Source organism: Galeopterus variegatus, unplaced genomic scaffold (assembly GCF_000696425.1).
Source record: "Galeopterus variegatus unplaced genomic scaffold, G_variegatus-3.0.2 Scaffold204, whole genome shotgun sequence".
Taxonomy (NCBI): Eukaryota; Metazoa; Chordata; class Mammalia; order Dermoptera; family Cynocephalidae; genus Galeopterus; species Galeopterus variegatus.
Window position 1 is genome coordinate 585,931 of NW_007726315.1, and position 18,572 is coordinate 604,502.

The 18,572-nt window shown below is 38.1% G+C and overlaps 1 long non-coding RNA gene across 1 annotated transcript in view; it reads left to right on the forward strand.

The window, feature by feature from the left end:
• LOC103584962 overlaps positions 1-18,572 on the forward strand; it is a 69,545-nt gene that overhangs the window by 24,314 nt on the left and 26,659 nt on the right. The window contains exon 2 of the long non-coding RNA XR_550030.1: positions 13,944-14,093. This is a non-coding gene — a long non-coding RNA (uncharacterized LOC103584962). The remainder of the gene's footprint in view (positions 1-13,943; positions 14,094-18,572) is intronic.

The window sequence follows — 18,572 nt, forward strand, 5'->3', positions numbered from 1 at the left end:
ACCCTCGGCGGGAGCGCCACCGCGCTTCCCAAGCGGCGCACTAGCGCAGTGTGCCACCGGGCCAGCCCGTCCATTGTAATTCTGGCCAGCCTTTCCAAGGTAGACTTTCTGCATTATTATTACAGTATATTAATTTTGAAATTTGACATAAGATTTACTTTGTTGCTAATTAGCTGTTAAATCTTAAATAAGTCATTCAATTCACTTATTGGGCTCTTGGTTTCTTCATCTGACAAGCATAGATAAATAAAATTTATAAACTCCTACTTCAGGGGTTAATCTGAGGAACAAATGAAAAGACAGAAAGAAACTTAGAAGTTAAACTTAGAAGAATTAAAACACAGACAAGGAAAGAGAAATATCAAAAGTTCTCACTCATAAGTGAGTGCTAGGAAGGAAGGAAGGAAGGAAGGAAGGAAGGAAGGAAGGAAGGGAGAGATCACAACAATACATTGAACTTTCAGAAGGAGAGAACAAACCTAAGGATACTAGAGATGGGGTGGAGGGAGGGAGGGGATTTGGGGAGGGACAGTTCAGGTAAAGGGCATAAAGAAAAATCACATTTGTAATAATGAGTATGCTAATAATACATAATAAAGATTTTTTAAATAAAATAAAATAAAAAGTATTATCCACATGATGCATTTTATTTGTTAGTTTTTTTTTGTTTGTTTTTGTTTTTTTTAGAAATACAGTTTCTTTGTTATTAGGAATGAAAACAAGACAAGAATTAAAATAAATATCCATTGAATTTCACATGCGAGAAATTTTTTTTAAATCCAAAGAAAAATAAAAGTGAAATAGTGAAATAGAATTAGAAATAAACATGTTGGAAAACATTAAAATTCTAGAACAGATAAAATTTAGCTGTTTAATAAACAAAAAGTACAAAAACATTTTTCAAATTAATAAAAATAAAAGAGCTTACACATAAAATGGCAATTGAATAAAATATAAAAGGTTATTGAATAAAAGTGAATATCAAAAGTATGCCAATTTACTTTTAAACTTTATTAAAATAATCACTTTAACTGTCTATAGAAACATCTTTTTAAAAATATTTTTATGGGAAAATCTCAAAAGAATAACTGAAAATAGGAGGCTGTTTCATTTTTCTGAATTCAGTGATGCTGTCTGGATACACCTGCTGCAGCTCAATGCCCACCTTCCCCCACCCTTTGGCCCTTCATCCTTGCTGGGGTGGGGACACCACAGAAAACTCTTTTCTTCTTTGGCTCGGGGGATGCCCAGGCTCTTTTCCAGTGGACAACAGAACTCTGAGGATTGAGCAAGCAGAGGAATTGGGCACAGAGATTTTCTTCTTAATGTATTAAGATATTATTAGAATTGACTGGGACCATTTGGTTCTGTAATGATGCACTGGTTCTGCTACAAGTCAAGAAGAGGATTTTAGTCACCATAGTCAAGAGTCCCCAGGAAGTGGGAGGTCCCTGGCAGAAACCTTCAGACACCTCTTCCCTAATGTTGTCCATTTCTCCTATGTCTGCCTCTCAATCTTGGTGTTCTTCCTTTGGGGACAGTCTTCTCCTTCCTCCTTTCACACACTGGTCTACTTCTGTCCAATCTGCACTCAGCTAGTGTATATCACTTCCCTACCCTACCTGCTCCCAGAGGCTCCCTCCAAACTCACTGCTATTAGCTCAGGCTGCCATAGAAAATACTACAGACTGGATGGCTTATGCAAAAGATGTTTATTTTTTCACAAATAAACATCTGTGAGGCTGAAGTCTGAGATTAGGATGCCAATATGGTCAGTTTCTGGTCGTGCCTCTCATCCTGTCATGATGGCAGCCAACCATCGTACTGTATGCTCTCATGGCCTCTTCTCTGTACAGGCACAAAGAGACAGGGAGAGAGAGAAAGGGAGGAAGGAGGGGATAGAGAGAGACACAGAGAAAGCTCTGGTGTCTTTTCTTATAAGGACACTAATCCTATAATATCAGGGCCCTACCCTTATGACTTCATTTAACTTTAATTACCACCATAGAGGCCCTCTCTCCAAATACAGTTTCACTGCGATTGCGGGTTAGGGTTTCAATATATGAGTTTTAGAGGGACGCGGTTCAGTCCACAGCAGACTATGAGAAAACTCTAAAGCTAACGTGAGAAACAAAAGCGTTCCGAAGACATTTTATTAATCCAATATGAATTTACTTCTACCTTCCACTCTTTCTTCCATCTGCCTGGTCTTTCTCACTAAAGTGGGACAGTAATATGTAGTACAGTCATCTCTCTGTATCCATGGCAGATTGGTTCCAGGACCTCCCAGATACCAAAATCCTTGGATGCTCAAGTTCCTTGTATAAAATGGAGTAGTATTTGCATATAACCTCAGCACATTCTCCCATATAATTTAAATCATCTCTAGATTACTTATAATACCTATTACAATGTGAATGATATGTGAATAGTTGTTATACTGTATTTTTTATTTGTATTATTTTTTATTGTTGCATGTTTTTATTTTAAGTATTTTTGATTGAATCGTGGATGCTGATCCCAGGGATATGAAGGTCAGCAGTATTCTCTTCTCAAAATGCAGTAGCATCTTAAAAATAGAATTACTTGCAAATTCAAAGAAAAATATCCGGACAAGTACCAACCAAACTATAAACAGTGAATTGGAAGAAAAAGGAGTGGAGGGATGGTCATCTGGTGTTTTCTATTCTATATAATTTATATTATGAGGATTTTTTGAGTGTTACAAAAATGGATGTGTATTCCTCTGCAATTTAAAAAAAAATTAAAGTATAAATCTGGAAAAAATAAATTGAACTAGAAAGCTGACATTTAAGGAAATTTAAGGCTGAGGAGTAAAAAAGTTGACTGCCTTCTAGTATACTGTTTAGGCAATTCTGAATTTTCTTGCTTATTTATTCCTTTTATCTTCTTTCTATGATTTTATTGCTGAAATAGCTTCCTTAATAATTTTAATAAACTATTAATTATTTGTAAGTAAAAATTTGGAAAGTTTTAGAAATAAGCTTGCCTTTTTTTTTTCATTGTAGCTCCTGCTTCTTTGTTTATTCTTTTAAAGAATCCAATCTAAACATGTATCTTTTTAGGTATTCAGTAACACATAATATTATTTAAGAAAACTTATTTAAAATAATATTTTATATGTTGTAGCTATTTTACATTATTCTGAGTCATGTAATTACACATGAAAAGAAAATGACTAACGAAGAGGGGTAGGTTGGGAAACACCTCATCCATGGAACTCTGGGAGGTGAGCCCGCTTGTCACTATGGGATAATTCATTTTTCCTGTTAGTTTCCCTATCAGTAACATAGGGACTAAAAGGGTTCAAGAAAATTTGTCCTAGGTACAGAATATACTTAAAATACATTGACTGCTCAAGAGAGCTCTACATATAGTAGGAATTCAACAAATCAAATTGGTAAAATTATTAGCCAAATTTACCAACACATGACAACTTTAGGAATTAAACTCCAAAAAAATCATAACTGTTAAAAAATATTCTTTCAGGGAATCATGCTTATTCTGAATTGTACTTTTTTCAATAGATTCAGGAATGATTGGGAGATGGAAACTAACTCTTAGATTATCAGAGTAGAAGAAAAAGAACCAGGAACATCTTAATAGGCACCAAGTCCAATAACTACTTTTTAATTGAGTCAAATGGTTTGGGGGTTGTTTAAATGCTTTTATTTGTTTTAATTCTGCACCGCGTAACACAGAATGAACAAAGCTCAGGCTCCTCAGGATGAAATAGATCACTCCTACCTTCTGAACTCAGCCAACTTTCTCCAGTGTATTTTTAGACTGCACAGGAAATACTAAAGTCTAAGGAAGTTGGAATGTGACTGACCTTTTACCTGTAATGACACTGGCAACACTAACATACGCCAGCAGTGACGTAGGAAGAGAGCTGACGGGAACTCTTTGCTAGAGAACTGAACGGCTCCTTTTCATTTGACCTGATATCTCTCCCTGTAGTTTTCCGACATCCTATAATTACTCCAGACATCATTAATTTTAAAACAGGACATACCACACTTTATATATATTTTTTTTTTCCATAAAATCTACTCCTTTTGAAAGAAACCGTAAGAATACTATCATAGTGTTACCCTTGACTAAACATTCAAACAGATTAATAAACTGGGAATCTAGCAAGATTATCCTCAGCACATACAGCTAGACCATTCTCTGTGCATCAGCATGAGGCCTCCCTACGCAAGGTATCTTGTTGGGATAGCCTGAGTAAAATGTCTAAATCATTAAAATGTCTGGTCACATAACATAAAGCAATTTACCAACATCTTGATCACTAATACATAACAGTACATCATAATTATGTGTTGGAAGTCTTTCACATTTAGCCATTACATGACTGTTAGATAACTTTGGACCCAGTTCATAGAAAATCTTAACATAATATTTGCTTCCTTGATAATTGTAAATCAGCAAAAGATGACATCATCTTTCTTTCCTCTTAATTATATAAATCAGAATCAGGCTTTTAATTTATACAAGGTAATAAGTATCTAAAGGTACCTACAAACATTTTATACATATTAACTGAGAAACATAAATTTATCCTATTACCCCCAAATTCCCCTAACAGGCTTCAGGGGTAGCAATCACCAAATCCTCCTGAGAATACCTCCCCAACTGCTCATCTCCCTTCCCAGAGCCACTACTCCAGCATTCTAAGCTTCTACCATCACTCACCTAAATTATTGCAACTGACCACTAACTGTCCTTCTTTAACCTTCCTCTAATGCATTCTCCATTCTACCAGAGAGAGCTTCCTGAAAGGCAAGTCTTATAATGCCTCTCCCCAACTTAAAATTCTTCAATGGATTTCCATTGCTCCAAAAAAGGCTGCTGACTCTTGAAGATGGTAAAAATAATTGGACCCCCTACTGCCTTCTCCAGCCATAGTCCTCACCCCATTGTCAAACCTTGGAGTGTTCTCACTTTCTTGAGCATTCACTAAAGAAAACTGGGGAGGGGGCAGGGTAGTTTGTTAGACAAAAAAAGAAAGAATGGTTACTAGAGTAAATGATCTGCCTCTGCCATGTATATTCTTCCTCCCAATATCCAAGCACATCCTTGTTTTTGCAAATAGACCACACTTAGCCCCATCTTTAGGTAGGATTCTAATCTATTGGCTTCCATGTGAAAGTAACGATAGCAAAAGATCTCCTCTGGTTACAGCTCTTAGGCCAAGTCTCCTCTTTCATTTACTGGTCTCTGTGCTCAGCCTGTCCCAATTTCCTTCAATTTAATGTTGGCTACCTTTAGTGGCAGCCTTCTGAAACAGTTGGGAAGGCAACATCTTCAGTGTAATCTTTGCTCTGGGCTGGCTTTCATTGTCTGGCCAAGGAGAACATTTAACAGAAGGCACATAGAAAAGGCCTTTCATCATCAAACTTATCAACTGCTCTTTGGGGATACAGATTTTCAAACCCTGTATGGCCTGATCTTTTGAGCATCAAGTCATATTAGATCACAAACCATAGATTGAAAGAATTTCCCTTATCAGAGATACATTCCTTTCTAATTCTGCTTACTGGTTAATAGTTACATGAGTTCCCTTTTCTCTTATAATACATGTTAAAAGTAGTGAGGACCAGCCAAAGTATACCTGTATTGAGTTTTTGCTTTTGATGTCTTTGTCTGTCATATTGTTTTAACTTACTTAATCATTTATTTGTTTATTCATTTATTCTCCCAGTCACCATTTATTAAGTGCCTGCTATGTGCCAGACATTTATTTAGACAGTAGGAATACAAAGATAATGAAGACAGAATCATCTGGACTCTTTATTAAAGAGTTTCTATTTATTTAGATGATTTACTTAGAAAATTTGTCATTCTTTTTTGATCATACCATAAAAAACAAAACACTTTGTTTAAAAAAATAAATTCAAGAGAAAACACACAAGGGAAAGGGCTTTATTTTTTGCTTTCTTCAATTTACTATTATTTATATCAATTGGACTAATCAAAATTATAATTTAGTGTAAAATGTAGTGAATCATTTAAGGTACAAAAATCCTGGCAGTAAGGACAAGTTTCAACCCAATTACATCTACGCATTCTTACTAATCACTGGCTATGTTGATACCAGCTTTCCATCATGGAAGTAAAACCGCAATATTCAAAAGACTTTTTTTCCTCCACTGAAAGCACCCCAATTTGAAATCCTACTTCCTGTGGATCCAAATTATCATCAAAGTTTTCCTCAAAAGTAGCCAGACACAATGAATACCTACTATATTATTCCATTTGTACATGAAGTACAAAAACAGGAGAAAGTTTGTCTATGCTGTTAGAAGTGAGGATAGGGGTACCCTTGGTGTGGGCATACAGGAGGCTTCTGGAATGCTGATAATTCTGTGTATGGATCAGGGTGCTGATTACACAGGTGCATTCAATTTGTAAATCCCACTCAAGACCCTATACTGAAATTTTGGTAGTAGTGTTTTATTGTTCATACAATTTACAAGGCATTTAGAGAAACTTATGGGTGCTAAGCATCACACCTGCCACTGTGGAAATTTCAAACAACATGTAATACATGTGTTCTTCCCTCAAAGAGGTATGTTTCTATTTTCCCGTCAAAACAAGGCAGCTGTGATATGAGAGGAAAGATGGAGAATCAGGAGTTCTGGCACTGTGTGTCCATCTACCAGTCCAGGCTCATATTCACTTCTCTGAGCCTCAGTTTTCTGAGCTATACCTGAATTCTAAGGCTCACTGATCTATAATTCCCTTCTTGTCAAATAGTTCGTCTTTTGTCCTAAAGAAGCTTTTTTTGGCACTCAGAGTATCAAATTAGGTTAACACCAGAAACAAAAATGATTACATCATAACAAATCTATGCATTTCTTACCAAAAGGCAGGACAATATGGCTGAAAGCCTGGGACCAGACTCGCCTGACTCTTGGTATATGTTCAATGCCCAATCACTAGCATGGCCTTAGGCAAAGCCCTTCATTTTTCTGGAACTCAGTTCTGTCATTTGTAAGTCAATGTGGCTGGACTGGATGATCCCCCCAAATCACTCCAGGTCTAAATTTCTGTCTCTGAGTTAATTTGTTTAAAACTAAACAGCAGGTCCAAGACTCTGATTTTCTGGCTCAAGCCTAGTTTTCTTTCTACATATATGTGAGTTAAAAAACAACCTATACTCAGATTTTAAAATTACTGTTGCCCAGGATGTGCTGGACACTACCATCAGCTGTGTGAGGTAGGTTATGTCACCCCTGCTTTTCAGATGAGGAAAGTGATCATCAGAAAGTTAAGAGATTTGCCCCAGCATGTGTGCCTTGTTGTTGCCAAAGGTAGGATCAAAGTCTTAGTCCTCCCGACTCCAGGACTTCCCTCTCCCCACTGGGGCTTGTCACATCCAAAAATCAACAAATAGGCCTAAAATAAGTCCAATCCCAAAGCAAAAATAGTCTTTATTTCTCTAGTTTCCTCCAGTTGAAAAAGAAAAACAAGAATTGGGAGTTTCATTTATAAGGATAAAATTCTATGTGATTCATTAAAATTATAAAACTACATACAATTTGTATAAGCTTTCACAATGACTCCAAAGTCCCAACATGGATAGTTGACATACTTTAGTACTTGACATTTGTAACACACTTCACATTTTATCTGTAAGATATAAATTCTTTGTAGTATTAAAGATTTTATGATTATAGAGTCAAAGATCAGCATGGTTGATTTTCCTTTTTTTAAAAAAAAATGTTACTGCTAAATTAGAAAGGCTTGCAGATAGACCACTCACATGATGTCCACTGTTAAGTGGCACATATGATGGGGGAATTGCTACCATGAAAACAATTCCAAGATGAAAAGGAAAATAACTATGGGGTGAGGCACCATGAATGATGCTCTTAGCAAACTTAGAAATAGTTTTAATGTTGTTCCAATCATCCTAGCTGATGATTGTTTTAGAACAAGTCTCCTGCCATGGCCTGACACTTGATCTGCAGAATTCCTTAAAAGACACTGGGCCAGGCAGGCAGTAATATATCATATGCCTGACAAAGATACAAAACATCCTGGATGTTGCCACAATCCTCAAGGAGTTGCTAGAGTGGCTAGAGGTCACCTAAGTACTTCTAAAAATATGATGGAACAACCTCCTTGTGCTTGTTTCCTTTAGACACTAGACCATCAATTAATAGGCAAGAAATGGCTATTTTAAAAGTTTGCTTTGAGAAAATTTTACAATATTTAATCAGTACTCATTGGGTGGTTTTTATGTGCTGAATCTCCCATTCAATTCCTGTTCTCAAATTCTACCCTAAACTGAACTGAGGTTTTGGGTTAACACTATATATATATAATAGGACTATTTTCTAAATCTGGCATTATGACCCTGCATATTTGTTTTTTCCTGTAGTTGTAAATTTATGGTATCTCCCTACTAAAGCTGTGTTCTCATGTATCCCTGCCCCTGCCCCAAACGAGGATGGTGACCTTACTAAGTTCAAGAATAATGTCTCTTGGAAACTGCTTATGTCCAATAGCACTTTCTGGTGTTCCATGTACCATTTGTTAAACAAGTATTTAGAATCTAGGAGTTACAGATAAAGCAATAAGCAAGATGGACATAGTCTTTTCCCCACAGAACTGGCTGCCAAAATAGATATGGACAGGAACCCTGGGGGTTCCTGCAGTGAGCAGGCTGAGTATGCAGTGAATAGTACCAGCATGCCCTGAGCCAGGTGCTGTCCTAAGCATTTACTACACCTGTGGAATTTATTCATTTAATTCTTACCTCTTCGTGAGGTAATATACAGTATTATCCCTATTCTAGGGATGAGGAAACTGAAGCACAAAGGCTGAATAGCTTGCCCAGGGTCACACAGCTACTAATTTAGGAGCAGCATTTGAACCCAGACAGCCTAGCTCCAGCCTGAGTTCTTAGGCTCTGCCTCGCTGCCTCTCCACCGAGCACAGTGATGAGCACACCATGTCTTTCCCTCCAGCAGCTCTCACTCTACCATTGAAAGTGGGTATAAACATCTAGCCAGAGCACAGGGACTATGCTGGAAATATGAATCACATGACTGCAACTCAAAAAACAAACTTCAGACAATGCAGTCCACAACATGTATACAGAACAAAATAGAGTCTCCGTGAGAGAAATGGCCAGCATAGCTGAACACCCCCCAAGTAGCTGGCACTTCATCTACATTATCTCATTGCCTTGTCTTAACAACCATGCACGGGAGACAGTATGGCCTCATCTTATGTAGGAGGAAACTGAGGCTAAGAGAAATTGTGTGATCAGGTCCAGCTGGTGAAGCTGAGGCTCTTTCCCTATTCAGTGTGGGCTTCTAAAAACACATTGCTTTGTCCTTATTCCTAATGACTGCTCTTTGATATACAGAGTAAGGGGAAGTGTTTCAGTTCAGGCAGTTATGAGATTTGCTTCCCAAACTCTGCAACAGGAAGGTGGTGTAAACACACCAAAATATCGTGCTCACAGCAGCCTGATTGTTTAGAAAGAGACTTTTAGCTCCAGATCACACCATCTGAGGCTGAAAGGGGCACTGCTGAGGCACTGCAAGGTAGAAGGCACCATGCTGGAGTTCTTCATCCCAGAGGCCGAGGGACCACTAGTGAGAAAGGGTTTGAAGAGCATTTCAAATCATAAGGGGGACGGATGGTAAGGAGGGGAGGGGAGGAGAAAGGAGAGGAAGAGGATGGAACAGACATCACACAACAATTAAAACTTAAATCTTTCCATGAAGATCCTCCTTCAGCAAATGAGATTGCCTAACCTAACCTGGTCAACCCAACCTCTGATTTCAGCTGCAAAGTGTCCTGGAATTGAAGAGAACTATAGGCAAAAAATTTATATTCAGGATTTTAGGAGAGGAGTGGAGGTACATTTTAGCCCTGAAGTCCAAGATATATCACTTCGAAAAATAGGAAAAAGATGAAAATTATAACTGCTTTTAAACACACATTTTATAAAAACAGCTTCTTTCCTCCCTCCTTCATCCCCTGACCATGTGGAAAAATACTAATTGTATGAATTAAAATCACAGTTACAGAAGCTGAAGATCAGTTTTATATGAGTTTTTACTCTTTGATGGGGAAGAGGGGTCAAGTTATTAGACTTTCCAAACAATAGAAAAAATAAAATAAAAGAACATAGAGGCAAGTGAAACTAACAGCCTTTGGTTTTCAATAGCAGAGGTGATTCAAATAAGAGCACAACAAAGGGGGATATGTGTGGCTGAGTCAAAAAAGTAGTGACTTGCGTGAAAACCAAAGGGAAGTGAACCTTGTCCCTTCTGGCTGATGAATGCAGACAGTGCCTGGAGCCTTGTGGCATCCTGCTTCCCTTTGGGACTGCTGGGGGGATTAGGTAAATATAAACATCTTCAAATAACCCGAGAAGTGAGAAATTGAAAGCATAGCAAGCTGGAGTAGTCATCAGACGATATATTTAGGACAGCTTATTTTGCAAGCTAGAATTACAGAACAGCACGATGCGGTCAATGAAAAGTATTTAAGGATGAGTTTCTATGATGGGGGTGGGTGGCAGGAGGGAGGTGTAATCCACACCAAAGAACCAGAAGAGACCACCTTTCTCCAAAGACGAGGTGAGGGTTTTAATAAACTGACTCATTCACCATTGCCCCAACAACCAGTTGCTATATGAAAACTAGTTCAAGATTTCAACAAAAGGAAGTCATTTGCAAAAGAATTACCAAGAACCCCATAAGTGTTTAATGAAAAAAAGTTACTATAGGAGAAATGGTTGCTCTGTATACCATGTAGACTACACATGTTTTTCAAGTGGGGTCCTAGCAGGGGGTAGGGCCTTTAAAAATAGACAAAGCTGCAAAATCTCTGCATTCATGGGGTTCTCTGTAGTCTGCAATGCACTGTCACATCCTGTTCTCACTAGAGCCTCATAATTACCTACTTAGGTAGCGCAAGAATTATGCTTATTTTACAGATGATGAAATTGAGGCTCGGGAAGGTTAGATAAGTTGATGTGGTCAATAAGTGCAGTTAAGTGCAGCTAATGAGTGCAGGACTGACTGAGATGTGAACTGTGTTTGCATCCAAAGCCCATACTTCTTTTTTTCTAGGCCATATATCTCAAAAATTAAAACCTGAGCTCAAAGGTGTTAAAGAATTGAAATGATTTCAACTTTCTTGATTTGCTCTGTCAAACCTGTCCCCTAAGTTGCCTCAACACTTAGTTCCTGTAGGGTTAGTCACCTTCTCTAATGCACTTCTTACTTTGCAGCTCAAGGTGATCCCATCATCTGCACGCAACTTTCCTGAAGACTGCACATATTGCCTCTGCCTTTCAGGTCTAAAGCAGTGATGGCATCACTTGCCACATCCTGTTTTGTTTTGCTATGTAATCTTTCTTCTGGGTATGACTTACCTTACCCATAGACAAGTACACTTTTGACTGGAAGAACCATACATGGGTTCCCTTTTGTGAGCTACCTGCCTAACCCCCTGTGAGGCTGGCACTGTGCTTGACACATACAAAATGCTCACTAAATGCAAACTGAATTACAAACCATCAGTTATTATCTACACACAATCAGCATTATCTGATAAATTGCTTCTTGGCATTGTATAATTTGGGCACTACAATAATTTGCATGGTATATTGTAGAAAATTTATCAATTTCATAAAATCCGTTTCAATTGCATGAGGTTCCAGTTCCGACTTTGTTTTAATCAAAGATTTTATCTTAATTTAATTTGCTATTTCACCAATCTTCCCCTCTCTTGTAGGGAAGAGCAGAGATATAGTGATAGCAAAGTAATACTAATAATAGTAACAGCAAATATTTATTCAGTGTTTATCATGTGCCAGACACATGATAAAATATTTATATTTATTATTTCAGCATTTATTATTTATTTAGTCTTTATAATCACCCTCCTCAGTTTATAGATGAGGAAACTGAGGCACAGAAAAGTAAAACAACTCTCCCAAGGTCACACAGCTAGTAGGTAGCAGATTCAAATCCACCCTAGAGACCAAATTTTAAATAAGTCACTTGGTGCAATTATAAAAATAATTCATCTATGGTCTGTTTTTTGTGGGCTTTTGTAATGGCTGTAAGCACTTTGCATGACTTTTCTACTTCAATCTTCACAAAAACACTTTGAGATTTCTGATATTGTTCTTGGGACTCCAGAATTTATTAAGCTCTGTAACTTTTAGAATACTACTTAAAGTGAGGCCCTGTGTCTCACTTTCCTCCTCTTTAAAATAAGAACATGAATAGTTGTTGTGAGGATTAAACTAGTTTATGCATGAAAAGCATTTGGAATAGTGCCTGGCATGTGGCAGAGTTCTGTGGGTGTAAGTCACTACCACTGATGCTATTGCTCCTGACCTGTCTTACCCAACATGGTCAAAAACCTGAGTTGGGGCTGGCAAGGTAGCTCACTTTGGAAAGCATGGTGCTGAGAACACCAATGTCAAGGGTTTAGATCCTCATATTGCACTGGCCAGCTGCTAAAAATAAATAAATACATTAAAAAAAAAAAACCTGAGTTATAGATACTTATTACCATACTAGTATGGCACATCGATTTCTTTTAGATCCTCATATTGCACTGGCCAGCTGCTAAAAATAAATAAATACATTTAAAAAAAAAAACCTGAGTTATAGATACTTATTACCATACTAGTATGGCACATCGATTTCTTTCTAGTGTTCAGGAAGTGCTTTAAAACAAATTGGTTTGTCAAACATAAAAAAAAAAAATGCCTAAATGAAAATCCATGCCTTTATAAAACACAATTGCACCTAGAGCCGTGACTGGCACAAATTATTAGGTCATCAAATATTTAGTCATAAATGTGTAAATGAATGAATGGGCAGCCAAATGAAGAAATAAATGATCAAAAGTTCAAACAAGAAAGTGAATGACTAGTAAGCAAAATTACAAAATTTAAATTGATCTCAAGAACCTGGGAATAAATGAGTCCGAAAGGAAAAAAATGAAAAGCACATTTTTTCTATTTTCCAAAAATTGTAGTTCAGTATTTCATTTAAACCATGTTTCTATTAAAATGCAATTCCTTTTTTCCAAAAATTAGTAGTACGAAGTCACACAAAAAGCTCATAAAGTCAACGTCCCATTATAAGAGAATCTCACTGAGGTCTCATTCAAAATTGAGGAAGGAAGTCTATGGCCAAGTTTTTACTTCATCCTTAATTTCCCACACTTTTCAAAGAGCCATATTATAACTCTTTCTCAAACATTTGCAAGAAAGTATTGTGACTGTGAAAATCCTCTGAATATCTAAGCCAAATATTTACATTCTGGCTCTTTAGTTAAACAATTAACTTTGTTCTTTAGCATTTAGATCAAAATACTTAAATGTTTTAAATATCATCAATAACAAGAAAATATGGCTTTTTTACCACATAGTCTACACTTACAAGTTTTAGCAAAACCTTCACAAGAAGGAATTGGGCAATTAAAAAATGTAAATGCACACACGCCCTCAAAATGAGAAAAAAATGGGGGGTGTTGCCACTTGTTCTTTTGAGCACAGAAACACCTCTCTTCCACTTCCCTATGTTTATGTAGTTAAGCCTGGGTGAGCATTTACATCCACTTACATCATTATAACAATAACCTCAATTTACTGATTTTATGTAGGATTTACTTCGAAGGAGTTCTTGGAGCTTAGCATGCATTAATTTATTCATTTTCATAGGATCCTTGTACATAGGCATGTGACTAGCACCTTACCTTTATTCTACAAAATTAAAACCAGACATACCAGGATGAGGAGCAACTTGCCCAAAAGAGATAAAGTCAGATAATTATTAACTTACAAAACTTGGCATAGAACTCATGTCTTCTACTAATACAACAGTTTTTCCTACTACATTATTCTTCCTTTACATAAATTGAAGACGTCACAGCGGGCAGCTGAGCAGGAAGGACTGACTACCCGAGCAAACTCCAAGATTTTTTGAGGCTGGGTTAACCCGACCCATCAGTAGCTCTGAGACTTGGGAGAAAAAACTGTAACAGATCAGCAAAATGAAATTGTGTAAGAAAAGGTAAGAAACACAAGTGTTTTATAGTAAACTTCTTTCCTCACTGGCTGCACTTTAAACTCCTGCTCTGACACTGAGTTGTGTGTCTGTGCCTTGGCACAAACCTTCCTTCTGAGCTCTTCCTTGAGTTGCTGGAACTGCTCTTGTGGGTGCTGGAAAACAAGGTTCTCCAGCAGCCAACCTAGGGCAGATGGCTTTGGGTGAGGAGACTGTTGAGGTATATTAGGTATGTCCCATCACACCAAACTGGTCACATTTATGACACTGGAATCACACATTCTTGAGGAATGAAGCTGTCCAAGGGCTCGTTGCTGCAAAAACCACAAGGAGGTATTTGGATTCCCACAGTCACCTCTCTCTAACCTGACTTGAGTTGCCAGGACTGAGTCACTTTCTTTCTTCTGTGGGTCATATTACTGGTGGCAGGTTCCACTTGTTTCAATATTTGATTGATGACAAAAGTGACCCTTGAGAGCTGAGCGACAGGGGCAGCTGAACAGGCTTCCAAGCCAGTTGCGGGAGAGACCAAGATAACTGATCCCCTGCAAAGGGGATTATGGAGACCACTGGACCAAAAGAGGGTGCCCCAATAGGTACCTTCCTCCAAAGCTCTTTCCTAGGGTTAACCAGTATTGGGTGAGGTATCAGTGTAAACAGTAGCAAGAGAGGGAGTAAACTTAAACTGCAGCAGAAAGAGTACAAGTCTGAACTTCTGAACACATTAGAACTAGCAAGAGGGGAGAAAGGATAGACTACTTAAATCTCTAAAGTAGACATCTGGAGCCCTTCTAACACTAGAATTCTCTGGAAGGAAACAGTCTTCAGACAAAGGAGGAATTTTGAGAGAAAAGGAGACAAAATCCTTCTCTACCATCTTGAAAGACACTTTCCTGAAGTCCCCTCAGCCCTGCTTTTCATGACACACCACTATCACCCATTTTGTAAATTTATTGCTGTGTTCCTGAAAATTATGCCAGGAACCGGTTTCTCCCAGCACAGCTTTTCATCCCACTCAACCTCTTAAAAGCATTACTCCTTTTCTACCATCTCTCATCAGTGGATGAAATGAGGGCCACGCTTAATTAACAAATAGAGTAAGCAATAAATAGAGTTCTATCAGCTCTCCTCTGTCTGACCCTTGCAAATCTGAGAAACATTAGAAACAGGGAACAATGTCAGGGTGTGATAGAGTTAACACATGCTTAAAGAGAAGTTCAAAGGACCTGGGGCTTTATTTCATCTTTACCACTTGCTTATCTATGCAGTAATCAGAGGCTCTCTGCCTACTTTCTCCCTCCTAAAACTTGCTGTCTGCCTCTGGATGTGTTCTAAGTAACAGGGAATCTCACTCTTGATGTACAGTCTCTCTTCCTCTTGAACCAGAAGGCGTCAATAATCAGCATTTCCATTGGTCACTCGTTAAAGGTTTTAAGTCACTCCCTCAGAATGCTTTTATTTCTGGAATGTGTGAATTCTAATCACTATAACCCCAGGAAAAAAAAAATCATAAGACGGTCAAGGTTGTCAAGTTCAAACCTCAATTTGTTTACAGTCAGCCCTTTATAATAATACAGCCGTTCCTCAGTACCCACAGAAACTCCCTTTCATACCAAAATCCATGGATGCTCAAGTCCCTGATATAAAATGGTGTGGTACTTGCATATAACCTATGCACATTCTCCCATATACGTCAGATCATCACTAGATTGCTTATAACACCTAATACAAGATAAGTGCTATGTAAGCAGTTGCTATACTGTATTCTTTAAGGAATAATGACATTAAAAAATGAATGTGCATGTTCAGTACAGATGCAATTTTTTTTCAAATATTTTTGTTCCACAGTTGATTGATTCTACAGATGCGGAACCCACAGATACAAAAGGCCAACTGCATTTGTTTCTCTCTCTGAAATCTAGACTTCCACTAAGAGAATTCACTTTATAAAATAAGAATAATTTTATAATTGAAGATTATTTCAATTTAGGAGTTGTCACTGAATTCAGCTATAACATAGACTTGGAGGAATTATGTAGCATATCAGTCTATGTCTGAATAATCTGTGATTTTCTTGACATGTTTCTTGATCAGCTACAAGCACTGATATTTGCATGATATTAAAACATCTGTAGTCAAACCAGAACATTAAATGCCCCCATGTGTTGATATAACTCCTTGGTAAATGGGAGAAATGACACAAAAATGGAAGAGTATCACAAATATAGATTTCTGAAATAAAAAGAGAGAATTCCTGAATCTCAGGCATGGAATCTCCCCTCTTTAACTGGGACATATATGTCCAAAGGGATCTATTGGCCATTTCCCCACACCTCGCAGGAATGGGGCATGTGAGAGATACACCGTTCTTCAGTCCCCTTACATTTTACAGGTGACAATCTGAGGCCCACAGAATTTAAGTGTCATGCAGTTATTAAGAGAAAGAACAAAGACCTAGGCCCCCTTCCTATCTCCTCAACATGTTCCTTCCCCAGACACTGCAGTGCTCAGTTCATATCCATCACAGAACAAATAGACTGGACTCACTCGTTCATGCAGCAAAAGTGTACTGAGAACCTACCTAACATGCTAAGCCCTGTACATAAGGCAAATTCTCAACTGTTAAAAAATGTGAGATTCCCCCCTTCCACCAAAGGAAAAAAAAAAAAAAGATCAAAAGTCAAAATGAACAGATAAATAGGTGAGGACAAGCCTTAGCACAGGCTTAAACATTGGACAGACCTGGACGCATAGCCCAACTCTACCCTTTACTAACTGTGTGACCTTTTCTTGTGTAAAAGTGTGAAAATCCTCAGAGGTGGCTTGTAAGGATTTAATGAGATAGTGTTTATTTTTTTTTAAAAGCATAGTGTCTGGACATAGTAAGGGGCTCAGTAATGGCAGTAATTACCATTACTGCTGACCCAACGGGGACTGAGAGTGGGAGAAGCAATTATGGTCCGTTTTTCTCCATTCTCCATCAGACACCCTCTGAGGGCTCTCCTTCTGGCCTTCTGAACCACACGAAGTATTGGTGAATTACAATGAGCCTTGGAAAATCACTGAGTCAGTCCTGTCTACAGCAGGACTTCTTAACTCCCAGTATCTCTCTTTCAATCTCTCTTTTCCCTCATCTCTCTATTTCTCAGGCTTACTTTCTCAGTAAATCACCACTTTTAAATTCCTTAGAGTCAGTGAGTCATCCACCAGTCTAAACTTGTGCACATTCCTGCAGGACATAATCCAGAACCCTTGCCTAATAAGTTTTTAGTTAATAGCAAGATTATCAGACTAAGATGAGAAGAATTGCTAAACTGAAAAACAAAGAGAAGTGTATTGAGAGTTTGCCCAGATAGACCTTTTCTCCTCTGTCTGTATATTCATTTGATCCATCACTACGTGGGGCATTCCATGAAAAGCTACACGGGATCCCTGTCCTTATAAGCTCTCCTGCAGGAGAGAGCACAAATCCTGGCAAACGCCCAGTGATGAACATGGAAACACCAAGGCAGTTAGGGCTATATAAAGACAGGCACGTCAGTACATCAGTGTTCAGGAGCGAGAACATCTATGAGACACGGAGGTTAGCAGAATGACTGTCAGGAGTGAAACAAGATAGCACCTGTTTGGAAAGGCTTCAGGGGGAAAGAGTTCTGAAGGGCAGGGGGGTGACCTCAGAGTTGACAAGAGACAGCAAGGCGGAAATGTCAGGAGGTAACAGAGAAGTGACCCCTGGGGAGCAGAGAGCAAAAGTGAAGAATGCTGCAAATTGCTCCAGAACACCATGGCACCCACACAATCACAGGGAACCAGAGAGCTAAATAAATCTGATTAGAAGGCAGATGCAAATTATGCTGCACTCTCTCCCCGTTATGTGTTTACCTGTATTAATTGAGTAATGAATCAGCTTTCTGCTTACATTTATCACAAACGGGAATGGGATTGTCCCAAACCCAAAGCCTAACACATAACTTCAAAAGTCCAGAAGTGAATTATTGGCCTCTTATAAATCACTGAAAGGAAGAGACATCTAGAGGTAATGGCAGGACTTTTTTTTTCTTAACTTAAAAAGTATAAGAAGAGAACTACAGAACTACCTATTTTTTTAAATTAAATTTGTCTAAATGTTTTTATCACCATGTCTTGTCACATAGGGGCAGATTGCAAGATTTTAATGACTAGAATATTTGTATTTTTGCTTTTTGTACAACAGTTCCTAATAGAACAGCACCATGTTGTCAGTGGATACTTTTATAAATACTTGTTGAATAAGCTGGTCATGCTTCTTACTCAGGTCATGAGACTCATATATGTATTGCTTTCGAGAAACTTTGATTCTTTCCTCTACAAAGTCCCTGCAGGCCACATGAGTGACAATTTGCATACTGAAATAGTAATTCTCATCTGGTGAGGTAATTCAATGTGGTAGGCACTATTCCAGTGCCCTACTCATCACAATTCCTGATAATTAAGAATACCCCCCCC